Raw genomic sequence first — 19,230 nt, forward strand, 5'->3', positions numbered from 1 at the left:
AAGAACTACATTTTTAAAAGTGGGCATCATTGTTTTCTGAGAGGGAGCTATCAAGGACCAAATTTTTAAAGGCAGTTGGCTCTGAGGAGAGGGGACGAGTTCTGTAATAAATGGGAGGTAGGATGTTTCGGAAATCCCAATTATTGTTCGTTTTTATTTGTATTATTGCCGTGGTAATACAAATAATAATGCAGCAGCCCTACTAATGGACCAGGTCCCTATTGTGCAAATAGCCATACACACTCAGAACAAATGATGGTTCCGTACCCCCCAAAGCTTACAATCTACATGCCGAAACCCCATGGGACTGAGTATCACCACTGTCCCGATGTATATGAGATGCTGCAAAGCTCAGTAAGATCCACTGGAATACTTCCATTGTTTTCATGGGGCATTGGAGCAGGTCTTGGCTCTGAACACTTCTGACACTCAGGCCTTAGGTGTTCCAAACTGACACCCAAACTCAGAGGACCCATTTTAAAATGTAAATCTGCTGCTGCACAGGCTTATGCATGGCCCTTTCCCTCTTCAAAATCAGTAACTCCACCCACTGGTAAAATTAAGTGGGAGAAGGGAGTGCTTATTGGATCCTGCATGCTCAGCCCAAGGTCATGCCTTTGTCCCAGGACAGTGACACAGAGTAAGGGCCTGAATCAGTGCACCCTCTAATCTCTACCACCTAGGTGTGCGGAATAATTTTTTGGTATATGCACTGAGGTAGGTGCAAAATATGCACCACGCCTGGAAACAAAACCCAGCTGTGGGCCTCTGCTAATCACCTGAGCCGCATTTGCACCTCTCCTGAGCGGCTGCAGGAGCGCCCAGGTTTCAGGGGACACTGCCCCCCCTCCAGCCCACGAGCTGAGGGTCCTGCTCCCTGCCCGGCTCCTGCAGCCACTGTGCACCGTGGCAATAAACAGCACCCCCTCGGCTGCAATCAAATCGCCGCGGAGCTCATCATCGGGCCATCTGGTGCACCGCGGCGGAGGTGGGGCCCGATCCTGCGCTCCCCGGCTTGCTGGGGGTTGTGCGCGGCTTCCAGCCGGGGAAGCAGCTGCCCCAGGCGCGCGCAGCAGCGGCCCCTTTAAGGCGCGAGGCGGCGGAGAGCCCCGCGCTGCGTGTGGCGGCGTGGAGAGAAGGGAGGGGGGGGGCGGACAGCAGCCGCGCGGGGCGTGTGTCAGCGCGGCTGGCACGGGCATTGTTCCCTGACGTCACTCCGCCAGCCCTGCCGCCGCGGCTGCTCTCAAACTTGTCTTTGTTATTCAGCGCTCTCCGCCTGACACGCCGGCTGCTTGCAAAACCCGGCGCCCGGATCCGGCCGCGCATGGAACGGGGGCGCCTGCACCCTCCCGCCTCGCTGCTGGCCCACCCCCGCCAGAGAGGTGACCTGCTGGCGGGCGTGGCTCAGTATTTGCACAGCTGCCGGCGGCGGCGGCGGCGGGGGGGAGCTTGGCAGCCGCCTCGGGAGACCGGCCCTGGGCCGGGGGCTGCTCGCTTCCCTCCTCGGTCGGCTGGTATCTTGCAAAGGCGCCTAGACCGGGGGAGGGGCAAAAAGCAAGTTGGGCTGGGCTAGCTGGGGGGGGGGGCGACACTAGGTTGGGGGGGGGGCGTGGGAAAAGCACAGAGGAGCTCACTTGAGGTGACTCTGGGGGTCCAGGGGAAAAGCCCCCCCCCCCCCGTGAAGGGCTGGCTGCCCCCCGTCGCCTTTGGATCAGGCCCTTAGCGATGCAGCGCCCCAAGGACGGAGGATTTGTGGCGAGGCAGCCGCTAGCCCAGGCGGAGGCTAAATTCCGGTTCGAGGAGGGAATTATCGACGGGGAAGCTGGCTGGGGAGGGAGCCGAGAAAGGCAGCAGCAGCCCGGGGCAGGGCCCCTCCCCTCCCCAGCAACGCTGAATTCCTGCTCCCTGCGGACAGGGAACACCCACGTAAGGCAGCGAGCGCCACTAACCCGGCACCGAGGCCGCCCAAGGACGGCGATTGTCTCCCTGAGGGTTTGCAGCGTGCAGAGGGCACGACAAAACCTCAGGTCCCTCTTCCCTGGTGGTAACCCGCCACCCCTTAAATGCTGCATTCCCCTCTCCTCCTCCCGCAGCCCGAGAAAACCCCAGCTCCTGCTTCCAGTGCTTGTCTTAATTGCATAATCTAACAAGCCCCCTTGGAACCGGAATGAATATATTAGGCTTATTAACAACTCCTCCTAAAATACTGATTGGCCTGGGGGTGTTGGTAGCGGGATGGGGAGGGGAAGAGATCGGAGGAGTTGGTTTTAGAAGCTCGATCCTGCTCATGACACGGAATTGCGTTTGTCTTATTGGCAATCACGCTGGATTTGTTCTTTTAAAAAAACACCTTCGCTCTATTTTTGTTGTTGTTGAGCATCAAGATCTGCGAGGCCCTCTTAAAAGCCCCCAGCTTTGCACTTGGAAAAAAAGTGTCGGCAGGAGGGGAGGACAACTCATTGCACTGATGGCCAACAACACGCTCAAACTTTCAGGGACGATTGGCCCCCCCGCATCCGGAGTGGCTGCTATTAAAATAAAAACCAGCCCCTCCTCTTTGTGTCTGGTTTCCCCTCCCTCTTCCCTGAGCCGTCCTTCTTTGGGGAAGCTTGTGCGTGTGATGCTACCGCCACTCCTCTTCGGGCCGGGGGTGGCTGCTCCCGGCCGATAGAAAGCTCTCTTCGGGAGCAGTTCTCTTCTCTTGGTACCCCTAGAGACGGAGAACAGAGCGTCCGTGCTGTGTGGGGCTAGAAAGGAAGTCCCCACGGAACTAAGATAAAAAGAAACACACACACAAAAGCAAAAGGAGCTTGCCCCTTCCAACCAGTAATCTTCCCAGCTCCCCTACGCCCTGCCCCCTCCCCCCAAAAAACACCCACCGTAGAGGACATGCACTGAGGCACGCTGTTAATTACATCAATTCCAGAGCGGGGTCTCCCCTCTTCATCCATACACCCATCCAGCAGATGCTCCCCGTGCGTCCCGGCTCCACTCCGGGAAGGGCTGGGCTACGCACCATTCACTAGGCTCAAGAGGAAGTTTGTGATTGCAAAAAAAAAAAAAATCATCTTGTAAACCAATATTTGCATCTTTAACTTTGCGGGGAGGGAAAAGAGGGAGCGAGACGAGGGAGCGACGGACAGACCATCTCTACCCAAGGCAGCTCCCTTTCAGATAGGAATCTGGGACAGATTTTGCCAACAGCCACAAAGCATGGCCCTTTGGTAATAGAATAGCCAATGTAATTTGACACTTCAACTTGCTGTGCTCTCTGCTAGTTGATTCACTTACTCACCCACTAACATTGAGCTCCTTTTCACTGTCTGTATTGGAGGGGGGGATCAGGAGGGAGAAGCGGCTTTTAAATAAAAAAAAAATATATTTAAAAGCACCTGAACAGAGCTGCCAATCAGTTGGAGAAAGAGGATTTTTGCCTGGCTGCTTCCTTATGATATTTCTTGCTGCAAGCCTGCTGAGCGATCTGTAGGTAAGTTTCGTGTCTATTTCAGTCTTACGGTCTCACCTCCCTGTGCTGGTGACCGGGCAAAGATTCTGTCTTGAATGAGGCGAAACAATGGAGAAAGCAAGCTAAGGAAATATATATGGATCTATAGAGAGAGAACATTTGGTTTTGGGGGCTTTTTTTTTTTTTTTTTTTTTTTTGCGAGACAAGAAAATGTGTGGAGACTTCTTAAAGGGACAGGTTGTATCTGTGTGGCTGGGAGAGGAGAAAGGGGGAATGAGGCAGAGAAAGAAAACAGGAGCTCCAGCGGAAAAGGAAATTCCTTGCCTTTTTGTGATTGTAGCGAATAGAGATTAAGGAACCGGAGTGTTTTATATTATGCTTGTGGGGCTCGGATCCCTCCCTCCTCCTGGAGCTGGGGAGGGAAGGGGGCAGTGTTGGGGAAATAGGGGACCGTAAAAGGAGGAATCCTTGCAAATTATAAGGGGGGGGGGTCTAAGATCTAAGTTTTAAAAGCTGAAACAATGAGGCGAATTAGGCATGCCGGAGAGGCAGAGAGCGAGCGAGCTTGTGCCATAAAAACAAAGGAGGTTTACAAATAATCCGGATAGCTTCTGTTTTCTGGCCAGTTTACCTTTCCTGACTGCGCCGGTTGTGCACCGATCAGTCTAGCTGGGACTGAAGAATCTTTGGGGGGTAAGGGGTGGGGAGAGCAAGGCTGCAATAGCTAAAGTATTTTTTTTTTGGGGGGGGGGAGCGTGTGTGTTTGTAGGGGGGAGAGATTGGGCATGTTGTCCGGGCTTTGGGAAGCTTGCCTGAGTGTAAATTCCTTGTGTCTGGGTTTTGAAAGCCAGTTGGGACTGGGGCCTCTCAATCACAAGGCAAGAGTAGACTCTCTCTCCCTCTCCTGTGTACATCTGTCCAGGAAGCCGGGGGGGGGGGGGAGGAGAAAGAGGGGCCGATTGAAAGAACCCAACTCCTGCTTTCTTGCCATTGTGAAAGGAAAAAGGAGGGAATCGTTTTCACGGGAGACTGGCTGAGCTAGCTGCAGTAAAAGGGAGAATGGCAGCCAGTTAAAAGACACTTAAGGAATGTAAACATAAAAATAGGAGCCATCTACTCCTGCTGTATTCCTGGCTCTAATCATTGTGTGTATGTGTGTGTGGTGGGGGAGTTCTCTAAGCTGATTTTGCAATAGAGGACAGTGGAGAGGAAAGGGTGAGTGGGGAAGTTGTGGCTATTCCCATTTTTCTACACCTGCAAACTTTGTTTTTACACGTGGAGAGAGTTTAATTTCAGTCCTACCTTGGAGTCTGTGACGGGGAGCACAAGACTAGTTGTTGTGTTAAGTTCTTACTGCTGGTGCAGACCTCCTTGCAGTGCTTCCTAAAGCCTGAACTGTGTATAATGGAAAGAAAAAAAAATCCTGCTGTGATTGTGAGTCTCAGTCCAGGCAGCTGGACTTTTGAGACTGAGAAAACTGCCCCCAATTTCTCGAGACCGAGGCTAAGGGAAGCAGTACTGTCTGATGGTGCACAGGGCATATTTTTGTGCTTCAGTTAATAATCTGCAAACGGCTTAATGGCTCTGTAGTGACAGAGGAATTGGTTTTCTCCATTTACTTCAGCAGGCCTGAGTGAAGCTGGTGTTCTGACTGCTTTTTTCAATGCATTGACATGAAGGAGGAGGATTTAACTTGGCAGCCTGAACAAATGCTCTATCAAAGGTTTCCTAAGAGACAGTAAGAGAGCCGGTGGGAGATGAATGACCTGGGGTAGTTGTAGGGTGCTACCTATGCAAGCTTTCTTTTAAATATGAAATGGCCCCTTAGCCTCCTGAATAGAACTGTGTGCATCTGAGAGGTGACAGGCTTATAAAATTTAAAAGGGCAAAAGACCCATTAATGCTCTGGCAAAGCTTTGGCTCTGGGCTCTGCTTGAGTAGTTCCAACTGCCTTGAAGTGCCCGAGCTTTTAAGGAATCTTTAGCAACAGCTTTTCTATAGTGGCAATATGGAACTTGGCCTTGTAAATTGGGAGGTTAATGATGTAGTTTCCTTCTCTCCAGACAGGAGAATGGGGGTGGGCATAGGATATGGGTTAAAAAAAAAAGCCCACAATAAATGGTTAGGCAGGATTCTAGCTAATGAAAGACCAATCAGGCTGTAATACTTGTGTGATCATTTTGCACTGTGGTAAAAGTTCTAACCCGAAATTAATGCACAGGCAACTGAGGAAAAGTTTGACAAAGAGGCTCAGCAAAACCATACACATGGAACCACTGACTGTCTTTGGGAGAATTAGGATTCATCTGACACAGAGCTTCTGCCTCAAACTTGCACCCCCTTCTTTTGATGGAGGGAAGTTTACTATGGCATCAATCTTCTCTTGGCGGGGCCTGATTCAGGTTTATGAATGCCAGAAGACTTGCGCTGACCTTTTTCTGTTCAAGTCGAGGATGTTGAAACACCAGCCATCAAACAAAAGACACATTGAAAGCAAGATCTGCAATAGAGCACGTGTGACTTTGAGGCTGGTTGAGTGCATTTGGTGACACTGTTTTCCTCTTGAGTTTGGGGGGGGGGAAGTTGGAGGGAGAAAAGACCATTTATTAAAATGAGACTGTGGACAAAATGACTTAAAATAATCTAAACATTCCAAATGAGAGGACTCAATTTTGCTTTTTTTATCACTGTGTTTTTAGTTTCCACAAAAATTCTGAGGCTAAGGAAACAGACGACAATATTTTTCTCCTGTGTGCAAAATTATCTGAATTTTTAAGTAGCTATTCTGTGTGTTTTTTAAAAAGAAAAACAATGTTTTATGGAACATGAGAACTGAAGTTCTAGGACTGTCTTTAGGAAGTAAAAGGAACAAAATAAAACATTGCTCAGGATTAATTGCTGGATTTGTGGTTTTGCCCTATGTCAGAAGTAATTCTTGTCCACTTTGTAGGTTTATCTAAAAGGGGATTTTATTTTCATTTCAAAATAAAAAAACAGAGACAGCGAATTGAGTATATTCACTTGTCTGTCCCATTCACATCAACATGAATGGATGTTTTTACTATTTACAGCAGTTAAGGTCCACAACACCTTAAATAAAATTTAATCATGATTTTAAAAATTGAATCTGTGGGCAAAGGCTCAGCTAAAACTCTATGGGGAAAAAATCATGTTGTGGACATCTATACAGTGCATGGCTTTGTAGTGTCTTGAGATAATGAAAACTGGATATGAGTGTGGTGTAGAACTTTGTTTTCCAAAATATTGTATGGCACCAAAGATAATTTTTTCTCATTACTTAAAAATATATTTTTTAATGATCAGAAAGGTTTACAAGGAGTTGAAGTGATGAAATTCTAGGCACATACCTTTTCATTCACAATTTTTCTTCCAAGTTGCCTGACCTTTACCCTATATCTCTTCCACTCTTATAGGTTCCAAAAGTTTTGTGTCCACAACAAAACTCATAGGTGGTAACTACATCAGTGACACTGCAGTCGAACCAAAGTAGGCTAGTCCCTAGCAACTTAACTTCTCTTATCGGCTAGGAAGGTTTGGTTTCTCACTATAAGCTGGAAAGACACACACTTTTTTTGTTTTGTTTTTTTTTGTTTTGACTTCTCTCTGGTTAACATGAGCCCTACCATTGGGAGGCAACAAATGTATTTCCAAGTTGCAGAATACGTTGTAACTTGAGGAATGATCATAAGAGTGGCCTTGGGTCTACTAGTTTTTGACCACCATGCCATAATAACTTGGGGAATCAAACAGTGCAGAGAATACTCTAGCCATTGTTCTACCTGTGGAATCTGTTTCTTATAAATATCTAGCTCTGCAATTAGTGCCTATGGTAGCGAATTTGACCACTATGAAATTGACTAGTAATACCAATTTCTTTGAAATTCATACAGTATTCTGTACAGTTGTGGCGATAATATTACTATAGCGCTGAGAATCTGTTTATGATTGCACTTATCAGCTACTGTGCGGACAAGACTTCTTTATCCATTTAAGATGTTGGTTTGCTTTTTAAAGAAGAAGCATATTTCATCAAGATGTAGTATAAAGCGCAAACGCATGGGCTGTTCCCAGTAGTTCAGTAAGAGGGGAGCATTGTGTTATTCCACTGAACTTTTGTGTGGATCTAAACTTTTCTGCTGACATCAGGCTGGGCGGTGTCAATGGAGCGAGCAATAATTTATTCTTCAAATGGGCTTAAAAACACAAGATTTGCAAATCAAAGCGTTGCGCAAAGTAAAAACTACGTATGTAACAATTTAATTGTATTTGTTTACATTGGATTTTATAGAACAATTTTGTATTTAGGTTGGTTAATTTGGGGGAGGTTTTTTAAGGGGCTGTAGGTTGTAAAATGTCCAGGTGAGGAGGTGTAATGGAACATCCTAGTTTGACTGTTGGAGGCATTAGTGTATTATGAGAATAGAGGAAGGTCTTATGCTTGGTCATATGATGTTTTTGTTTTAAATAGGTTGAGCTGCATTGAAAACACTACTTGCAAATGTTGGGCTCTAATTATATGAGCATGGTGGTGCAGACTTCTTGTAAGGAAAGAAGGAGGGAAAATATTGGAGATAGTACTTTTCTAGTGGTAGAGAGAAAACGATCTTGTGTGGAGCCTTAGTCTGCCTAGTTGAATTATGCAGCGAATGGTAATAGAAATGTTGTTCATTTGATTCAAGCTGTCTTCTGTTTGCATCAGTTGAAATAATTATACCTTTCAGACCTGGATATGGGGGTAAAAGCAGTAGCTTATACTCCCATCATCCAATTCTGGAACAGCTGGATCAAATTGTTTCTAGAGTGAGGGGATGATAGCTTGCTTTTTAAAGGTGGCTCTAAAGGGCTAACAACAAAGTAGACCCATATGCCCTTTCTAATGCTAGTTCAATAGTGCAGGCTGGGCGTTTTGTATTTTGGTTAGTTATTTAATAATGTTAGCTTTCAAGTGGTCACATCCAAGCTATTAAGTGAACACTTCATTTAAATGAATATGGGAACTTTATCCTACTACTGATGCTGTGTCTCTCTGACTACAGAGCTGCAATAAATTGCTTCACAAAGTAAAATGTATAGCCTATTGGTTCAATCTAGGTAGTATTTTTTTTAAAAAAATATAAAATCCTTTTACTATTAATGGCACCACAGAAATCTTGGAAGTACCATACATCTGTGGATTTGGATTGCCCCTACTGTTCACTGTTTGTCTTTTTGAGGAACTTGCTATTTGAGTTGCTCCTGTCTAAATGTGTATATGTCAGCGGATGGTGGAACGTTGATTGTAAAACAGATGTCATAATACTAAGACATCCTTCTCCAGGCCGATGTGACCTTGAATTTTGTGTCTCCTCTTTTTTTAATACTCCACTCATAAACTATGCTTGGGACTCTCTGCCCTGCTAGTAGTACTGTCACTGTCTCCTTTGCAACAAAACCATATTTCAGTTTCTGTGCAAAATCGAAGGCATTCTTGGTTGTTCCGCGCTTTCTTTCGCTTGCTAAGGCAGTGGAGAGGTAGAACGAACTTTTGTGCGTGCAGACTCTCGACCAGTTGCTCAGTTTTTTATTGCGAAGGGCACATGTTTTTATCTTCCTACTCTCCACAGCAGCCACTACTTCCTGAAAGCCTAACGTAAGGTAGGAAGTGGGAGCAATACCAAAAGAGATACTAATAAATACATCTACTTGAAATTCGCATGAGAATGAAGCCAACAGACATTATATACCTTCCATGCAGCGTAATGTGAAATCAACATGGTAATTTTCTAATCATTGCGTCTGGACTCTTGAAACTGTTTCTTGCCTCTGCTATTGTAAACCATGGGTAAGAAATCAGTGGAGGAGGTGGGGGAGCAAGAGGGGAGGAGCTATGTGTGTATTTCACAAGCATAAGTCAATGTGGGCCCGGAAGGTATTAATTGAAGGATACTAACTGGTTCATCTGCTTAATACACAAACGCATCCAATGTAGATAAACTGTGCCCTGATCTTGTTACAATTTTTGGTACCTGGTTTTGTAAGGACCTTTTGCTTAACAGATTAACACACTTGTTGGCAGAGGCAACTCGGATAGGCGAAATAATGGGAGAAGTGCAGCTCAGCTGAGAGCAATTTGGGGTTTATTTGTTTGTGCAGTTCCCTGAGACTGCAGAGCATGATGATTGACTGGATGACAAAGCCGGTGTTATCAGTCTCCTAGGGGTTTCCAGATAGTCTCATAACTAATCAGAGCGTTTTATTTATTGGGGCTATAGTGACACAGATATACGACAGAATGGCAAGGGCTTCAATTGGCCATTTAGTAGGAAAAAACAATTCCTCTGATAAATATCTGCTTGTCTCTTGGCTGTGCTCCTGTTACCCTCTGAGAACAGAAGAGCTTTTCAGCCTCCTGAAACATACACCTTCTACCACTTAGCCAGCAGTTTTTAAAGTGGAAGCTTCTCTTTTCTTTTCCCGGTTTAAACACCCACCCTCCCGCAAATACAGAGGCCCTGAGCTTTGTGTCTCTCTTGGTTAATGGGTCATGGCTGGGTGACAGCACCATTATACTTAAGATTGAGACTAGCTTACTGTTTAACACTTGATTTTCCTAAGTGCTCTGAAATCCACATCCTTATTTGGATTGTCTTGAAACTTGCGGTGGCTCACGAGAATCCAACGAGGTTCCAGGGCTCCAGATCTGAGACCGTTTAAGCAAGGTGTTCCTGAAATACAATCCTTCCTCCCCTCATGACAGATTTTTCAGTCCTTAATTTTTTCCTCACACACTTGAAACGCAAATGAGGGTTCTGATCACCCCCAATCTGGTATCACCCACTTGCAGCTGATCTTAGTTTGGCACCTTCATTGCTCCTCCTGCTATAGTGGGAGGCATGAAGGATGCAGGAAAAGGGCAGAGTAGGTAGGTGAGTGGCAGGGAGATATGCAGTGTTCTTGTAGCCATGTCAGTTCCAGGCTATTAGAGATACCAAGCTATTGAGTAGCAGCAGAAAGGTGTTCCCCAGGGAATCTGCTTCTGCCCTCCCATCATGGCCCCCTTGCTACTCCCATTTCCTGCCCAGAAATTCCCTGCCCAGAAATGATTAACGCAAGATTAACGTTGACTGGAGTGTTTCTTAGCCCACCAGGAAGTCAAACGTACTTATACTTTAACTCTGTAGTTCCTATTTTTCATAGATTAAAGTATTGCCAGTTCTGCCCTGCACCCTTAACTCTGCCCTCTTTTGAGTGACATCTAGCCCACTCTGGATAATATTGCAGCACTCTGTCCTTCCAGATAATATGGAGTGCTCCATGGATGGTAGCTGGGTACAGCAGTAGAAAATCTCAGACTGTGTCCTCTATAAGGTAAAAGTTACGTTTAGGGTGGCTTTTGTGAACCATGCCAGGCCTATACCCAACCATTTCACCTATTAAGCACAAACCACCTCAGAGTTGGCAGATGTTACCTCCCTTTGAACCTTGTCCTAGGATTCCCTCTGGAACGTCCCCTAGCTTAACCTGTTTCCTGTAGTAATATTGTCATAGATGCTTGCAGATTGCTATGGCAACAACCGACCATTGTGCAAATCTGCCCACACAACCCACATGACTCATCACAGAAAGGAGGAGCCCCGCATCCATTTGGGTGCAGATGTACCTTGCCTCATCTTGGTGTGAGCTATGGTTATCTACAGCAAGTATCCCTGCATCAGTCAATACGGCTGTTCATAACACACTGAAGAACGGTGGCAGACAAATGAGTTTTGTGGGACACAACCCACCACCTAAAATCGTACATTCACTTAGTTTTTCCTAACGTCTGCCTGTAACGGGGCTGAAAAATACTTACACTCTGTGACTAGTGACTCTTGCCAGCTCCAGGGGAAGAAGAGAGGCTGGGGGGAGAAATTGGCGTGCCCCCTGAATATAGGTGTTTCCTGAGGATTTGGTATAGGTGCACTCAACATTCTGGAAAGAAATGAGGCACCGTTAGGCATCCTGAACTGTGTTAAGGAAGCTTTTGGGCAGTGACTTCAGCTGGATTTAATAAGAAGGCTCCTGTCTCACCTTCAAGTTTTTAAGATTTCCCTTTTCTGCCTCCAAATTTAACAACACAAAAGCAACACAAACGTTGCTCATAAGATTTTGGCCTTCTTAGCGGCCAAAAAATGGAATGCTTGTGTAGAAGGAAAATTTGAGGAAAGTGTGTTTCTAGTATGAGAACACTGGGCTAGCGGGTAAGAAGTGTGCAACAGCAAAGAGCCTGTTAAAAGCGGGAAAGTGTTGATGGATGATGTTCCCTCTAATCTTTTCCATCTATGTGCAGATTTTTTCCATCCATGTACAGAAGAAAGTGTGTGACTGTGCACCACCAGGAGAAACACAAGCTTCGAGGCGGGCGCTCCGCTAATGAGCTGGGAGGCATTTGAGTCTTTCCTGAATGGCCGCACAAGCACACAGCTTACAGGGAACACTGTTCATGGGTCAACAGAAATCCCATCTGGCTGCCTTTTCCTCTTCCCCAGGGGAAAAACAAGCATTAAACATAATGTTGAGACTTCCTCAATTACATTCAATTCTTAATAGAATCGTTTATAAACGAGAGAGAGTTTCTTTTGCTGCGGTCTGCTGAGGGTAAGAATCGTGATGTGACTGCCACAGGGTCTGCCAGATTTCTTTGTGTCCCTCCTACCATTTCTATGTTTGTTTAATGCTCTGATAACTCTTTCCAAACAATAGGATCACAGGAGTTAACTTGTTTACAACAGGTGCACAGCTTACGCAGGCTGCCCTTGCAGCAACCCTGTGCCTTCTCCACGCATTTTCAAAGGAAACTTCCTCTTTTTGTTCTGCCGCAGGTTGATGCACTTTATATTTGATTTAACAATTTGCATTGAAGATTGAAATGCTCTTTTTACCAGGAACCCGGTTTAGTGAACTTTCTCCTGACAATGCTTCTATGATCGTTGGAGCTCTTTAATCTAAGCTTCTTAAACCACTTTATAAATACTAAGGCTACATCTACACTGCAGACTTTTTGCACAGGAACACCTGTTCTTACGCAAAAACTTGCAGAGCGTCTACACTGAACGTGTATTCTTGTGCAAGTAAATTTATAGTAAAGCATCAGATAAGAGGGCTTCTTGTGCAGGGGTTATTCCTCTCCCCACGAGGGATAATCCCGCTTGCGCCAAGAGCTCTTGTGCAAGAAGGCAGTGTGAACGGGCAACAGTGGGTTCTTGCGCAAGAAACCCCTATGGCTAAAATGGCCATCAGTGCTTTCTTGCGCAAGAGAGTGTCCACACCGCCATAGGCGCGCTTGCGCAAAAGCACATGGCAGTGTGGATGCGCTCTTGTGCAAGACCTTTTGCACAAGAACTCTTGTGCAAAACAGTTCTTGTGCAAAAAGCCTGCAGTGTAGACGTAGCCTAAGTGTACCTCATGATGGCACTGTTATGTAGGTACTATAAAGACACTGGGAAGCAATTCCTTCTTTGTGAACACTCTGAGCAGATAGGGTATATGGAGTTACTGAAAACTCTGATGCACTTTAACCGTGGGCTCCCTGCTGTTCCACCATAATAAAATCTGCATCTTTGCATACTCTTCACCAATTCATCTTTTCTGCTGTGCCTCTCCCATAGCCCTCTGCTGATGGTGGTTCTTCAAAGGACCTGTTTAAGGCAATCAAGAGACAGAATGGGGAAGAAATATTTGGTCAGATTTTTTTGTTTGTTTGTTAGCACACACAAAGCTCCACTGTGCAATACACAGTTGGGAGAAAGGATGTCATTGTTAAATATATCACACCCACATCTCACACCATAACTTTAAGAGCTCGTGTCAGTCATCGGAGGCCTCCATGAAGTCGTCTTGCAAAACCAGACCTTGCATACTTGATACTTCTAAGGTATACATGCAAGCAAAGAAAAACCCATTCAGAAACATGAGATGGACAGAAGTCCAATATATTAAAAGATCCTGTGCCAATGACTTTGAATTGTACATTTTCAGAAGCAATGGGCACCTATTTTTAGTAGTAGTATTTGTGTTTTGTAGGATTGAGACCCTGTTAAGCTAGCCATTCTACAAACACATAGTAATAAAAACTCTGTCCTTCCCCAGAGAATTTGCAGTTGACTAAAATAGATGTGGGCACTCGGCATTTAGATACAAAAGCAGGCCTCTTTTAACTCAGGTAGCTAGTTTGAAAGACACAGTAGTATAATAATAATTCCAGTAACTTTCTTTTGAAACTCCCTGAAATATTAATACATATTTTTCTGTAAAGTCTGTGGCATTGCAGAATACACCACGGTGTGGCGTATAGGTTTTTACTGGAACAGGTTTGAATTGACCTACATAACTGACCAGTGGCAAAGCCATTTGTTAGTAATGAGGACACCTTAACCACTTGCTGGTGAAATCTGTAAGTCAGACCACACACCATCATGTATTCTCTGTGTGCATGCGCATACCATTGTATATGCAATTTTGCTTTATGTATGTTTTGTGCTTTAAATTCTGGATCTTTTGGTATCATCAAGAAGTTGTCTGTGCAGAATGCCGATTCACTCAGTGGAAATGTGCTTGCAAAAGGAGGAATTCCAGGATCAGGCCCAGATAAGACAAGAGCCCTTATATACCACAGCTTTAATGTGGTAATTAGTTCTGCTGTAGAAAGAAATTTTGCTCGGAAGCATTTATGTAAGAAACCGAAAAAAATAGGACTTTATCTTGCATTAACTTAAAACAGCAGGAGTGGCACTGATTGGTAATATCCTTGACACATTAAAATCAGAGGGTATGAAAGTAAACTCTTCCATAGGAACTTTAGTCTGGACAGATGACATCTTTGTCTGTTTATCCACACTCTTAAAGTTGCCATTTGAGGGCAGATGCGCAATAGTAAATAATGTGTCTTAAATGTTTATGCAGAACAATTTACTAAGTAAACCTGCCAAAATGTACACAGATCCACTGGCTCCTTACAGCTTTCCCCTTCCACGTCTCTCTCGACCTGCCTTGCCAGAAAATACAGCTTTGTGCTCAGAAACAGGAGGTTTGCCACACTCTGTTTAATATGCTCAGTTTGGGTTTTCACTATTGTAGTTCCCTTAACTAATATGCAAAGATTTTAAACATCAGTATGGAAGATTTGCCAGATTTCCACAGATTGGGCTAGAATATAAGTTGACTGACTGGTGCAGTATTTTAGTACATTATCTTTAATCGTTTGGATATCTGGGCTTAGTGCTGCCTTAGTCCATTGAGGTTCCTTTCCGATTTTAACTGATATTAGATCTACTAAATGTAACAACAACAACACTAATGCACATAGAATAATTGTCCCACAAACCTGCACTGTATCTGGTAGTACCCTGCCTGGCTATTCTCAATGCCATTAGAAACACAGGTGAATGTATTAATAATTGAAGTAAGGAGGGAAAAACATCTCATGGATATATACTAATATTGTTCCACTTACAACAGTTCATTACAGTGGCTAAGTGAGGTGCTTCACAATAGGTTTTTGATCATGGCTTTATGTAATTGTCTTACAAGGTTCCTTTCACACTTCAATGCAAAAAGTGAAAACACCCTGATAGAGTCCAAGTAATTTGCCCACTCCAGTCCTTGCTGACTTTATTATGATGTGACATGGCCTTAAAAATATACATTATTTTCTCAGTGAATAAACTTTGTTGTAGCCTTTTGTGAAATTCTTGCATCCAGTGTTTTAAATCACAAAATGATGGGGAAAAGTTCATATCTGTTAAATACTTAATATTTTTCTGTTTATTCCTCTCAGGCTCTTGTGAATTCTCACTTGATTTTGTGGCAGAAATTGGTGAGGCAGGAGAGTGACCTGAATTGTTGTTTGTTGAGGAAGCAACGAATTAGGAAGCCAAGTCTCTCTCCTCACTGCCAATGTGGATTCAGAAGCATTTTCAAAAGAGTGTAAGGATTAACTACATATGTGCAAATCCCTTTTAAAAGATGGCTTGTCTTCTTAGTTCAATAAATAGAAAGCCCTAATAAACAACACCGAAAAGGCTGGCATTCTCTTGCAACTGCTGTATATGAAAGTGGGTAATATTTTTAGTTTGAGATATAAACACACACACACTGATATAACCACAGCACCCTTTCTGTTTACTTTAAAGTTTAAACCTTATGGGGTTTAAGGCCCAATTTTTTAAAGGTATTATGCAATACCAAGGTGATTTAGGAGACTAAATATTGATGGAATTTAGACTGTGCCTAAATCCCTTTTGAAAAATGAGATTTGGGCTTCTAGCACATGTAGAGTTGTGACGCTTCGCACAGCAGTTCCTACATGTTTTAAAAATCTGAGTCTCACCCTTACTATTAATATATTTTGGTCTGCCCTTGGCCCACACATGCAGATGAATAACTTAAGTTGTGTATACAGTACAACTAGATAAAAGATCAAGGAAAGATATGTGTGCTTAAGTGTTTCCAGGATTGTGCCCTAAAGGTGTCATTCCAGGAAGAAAAATCAGATTTGTGATTTCTGTCTTACAAAAAATAAATGTGGTTTAGAACATTTTCAGAACTGACTCACAAGTACTGTTTGAGGTGTGTTTGGTTTTTATCCACTTTATAAATGCTTCACTCTTCCTGCCTCAGTGTTAAAGAGATTTAATGATGGAGGGTTGCTTCAAATGTTGTTAGTTTTTCATTTCTGTTATTGAGTGACTAAGATGAGGAACTTCAAGAGACTTCAGTTCAATAGCAGGAGTTCTCCACCTGTGTCTTTCTGCCACATCAATAGATCAGGACAGTACACGGTGAATAGCAGTCAATTGGAATGAACTCCTCTTTCCAGTTATGGTTCCCATTGTACTTAAGAACGTGTGGGGGAAGAGGCCGAGTATTTGTGATATCCTTAATTGAATTAGAAATATAACATAAGCTAAAAACTCACAGGGACCATTTCAGCCTGAAAGCAGCCTTTAAATGTGTGTGCTTGTATATTTGTGTGTTGTAGCATTTACAGAGAAGGATGTAATTAGAGAGAGCGTCTTCCAGTTGCACACAGAGATGGAGGAAAAGGGAGCAAAAGTGTGTGAGGCACAAATTTCATTCCTAAAGAATACAGTGTAAAGATTAAAAGGTAGGCTAGCTTTTTTATTTTTTTAAATTGAACTCCCCCTCCTCCTCCCAATGATGATAGCTGGAGGATGAGGAGTGCAAGACAGATGTAATGTCAGTATGTTGAGTATCAAACAACTAATTAGCATATTATTTAAAAGCTGATTTTGTTGGTTAACCTGGAAAGCAGACTACTGAGTAGAAACTGATTGTTTTCTTAGGGGCCATTATTCCACAGGTTCAGTTCTGTACACTTCCTGAAATTCACACTGATAGGATCAGACTAAACTTTTCTAAGGGGGATAATAGGATTGTACAAATGTGACTGATCAGTATCTGAACACTTTGTGGTTTTGTATTTCAAATGTGCTATTATACCTTACTATATATTACCATCATAGCATATGGTAATAGTGCTGGCCTTAGCCAAAGCATGGTCTGTCTTTTTGCTTTTGGAGGTTTAGAACCTTTATTGTAATTTGGGTTTTTGGGTTTTTTATCATCTGTTAAAATGTAAATAATGCAGGACAACAGAAGTGGTAGCCTTCAGGCAGCCATCTTATGTAACGTGATGATTAACATTTTAGACTTGAGTGTTGTGATTTTAGGTTGCGCAGTTTGTATAGTGTTTGAAAGAGGGGCTGTACTACTGAAACCATGTTGTTTAGCAATTAAAGCAGATGCTCACCGCCAACATTCATCCATTAGCAGCCAGGTTGCCCAAAATCATAAGGTTATAAATCATGATACATGTGGGGTTCTTTTGATTTGCTTTCTGGTTTTTGTTCCTTTAGAATTCTTATTTACACGTTTTTTCACCACAACCATTCATGCAAGAAATGTGTTATTTTTTTAAAAAAGCGGAGATTTCCATTATTGTTTGAGTTTGCTCTTGCACTTTGCCTCAGTTTACTGTCTGTCAAACATTTATTAATACCTGCTCACATATATGGAACTGGGGGCATAATTTCAGAAGTACAGAACACCTGCAGCTCCCACTGGCTTAAGTGGCAGCTGTAGAGGTTGAGTCGTTTTTGGAAACGCAAATTCTTGATGTGTATAAAATGCTACCAAAGATGGGAGGATCTCTGGGAAAATAATGTAGTTTAGGCCCCACCCCTACCAGATGGAAATAGCCTGAATGTGTTGACAATCTAGGACATGTTGGAAAGTTCATCTAATCGAATTGGGAAGAACAGAGAGTGATAGTAAATGGAGTGGAGTGTTTACCTTTAGCTTGGCCATTTTGGGCGAGAGGAAGGCAAGAGGGAGGGTGAAGTGAAAATGTAAAACATACATTGCATTTTTAAATACTTGTCAAGGTCTCAGAGAGTCCGAGGCGAAATTTTTACCTTTATTTAACACATCCACAAAAAATCCATAGTGCTGCCAGATACAAATAGTCTTGGAGGTATTTAATTGCTTGTGTGTGTGTATGAGAGAGAGAGAGAGATAGGACTTCATCTCTGTCGGTCAAGTCCACTTTAATTGCTATGCCCCATGCATCGTTCCAACATCTTAATGAAGCTTGTGAATTGGTTTGATTAAAATTGCATCTCTAGGTGTACGCTCTAAATACCTTTGGTACTACACCTACAAACCAACTGTAGAATTGCTAGTGAGAATGACAGCTGCAGGCAATAAATGAGGACAGTAATAGAAGTCTCAGTGCTAGAACATCATAAATCATGAGGAAAGAGCAGTATGTGTGCTGACAAATCAGCAAGCAGCTGCAAACAGCACTTTCCAGGTAAGAATTATTGCTCTGGCTTCTGATAAGTACTCAGAAAACACCTCTCCCCTTGTATGTGGATGACTTCTCTGCTGCATTGCTAGTCACGGTCATGTAATCAATAGAATTCTGGTAGTTTGACTTGCTGGTGTAACTATTTTGTGGGTGTCATATACATACTGTACTATGGACTTTCATTTTCATCCACGTATATTCAGATGCGAGCTTTCTGCTTCTATGAGGAAAATCCTAATGCCTTTCCATCAGAGAAGTTATTTTACTTAATTTCCTAAGAGACTTTGGAGAACAGTTCTTGACAGGTGGAGTGAGTGGATTGTTTTCTACTGTTTTAAAACCAATTTATTTTGTTAGTTCATGGGGGGGGGGGGGGGGGGGAGAGTGGAGTGGAGACAATGCACATGTGTTTTTCCCCCTTTTCTTGTTGTAAAAAGATGGAACTGCAGCCTTGCAGGTAAATGAGCTGGCACTATGTATCCCATAGAAATTCAGATTATTTTGTCCTGTTAAAAAAACTAGTGTGTGTGTGTGTGCAAGCGAGAGAGAGAAATGATGTGTAAAATCATTGTCTGTCGACAGATTAAGCAACTAGAAGTCTTTTGAACCCTCCAAACTAGAGTATCAAATGCATGTCCCATATAAAACAATCTTTAATTAAATTGTATTCATATTGAAGTGCCAGAACATAGCTTTCAACTGTGCAGATGTTTATATACAAATCAAAACTAAATCTCCTGATTTGTTGTCAGCTAATTTCTTATCATCTTGCCACATCATTGGTTTAATTTTAGTTCAGATCAGTGGTGCACAAAAGTTATTTTACCGCTGTGTCATTTTAGTAGCTATTTACAATTATCTTGACCTGGGTCTAATTTAGGGATGCAAAAGAACA

General features: G+C 43.4%; 1 protein-coding gene across 22 annotated transcripts in view; it reads left to right on the plus strand.

Annotated features, from left to right (window-relative positions):
- The window catches only part of ZMIZ1 (zinc finger MIZ-type containing 1), a 510,613-nt gene that overhangs the window by 17,860 nt on the left and 473,523 nt on the right, over positions 1–19,230 (plus strand). For 20 of the 22 annotated variants that reach the window (XM_075934734.1, XM_075934747.1, XM_075934741.1 and 17 more), the window contains exon 1: positions 3,135–3,487. The exons of 1 other annotated variant lie outside the window; for it this stretch is intronic. The gene's annotated coding sequence lies outside the window, so the exon portion shown is untranslated. Of the gene's footprint in view, positions 1–3,134; positions 3,488–16,484; positions 16,611–19,230 lie in introns of those variants that run through there. One more of the 22 variants, XM_075934735.1, reaches the window with a different exon arrangement.

Source organism: Pelodiscus sinensis, chromosome 8 (genome assembly GCF_049634645.1).
Source record: "Pelodiscus sinensis isolate JC-2024 chromosome 8, ASM4963464v1, whole genome shotgun sequence".
NCBI lineage: Eukaryota > Metazoa > Chordata > Testudines > Trionychidae > Pelodiscus > Pelodiscus sinensis.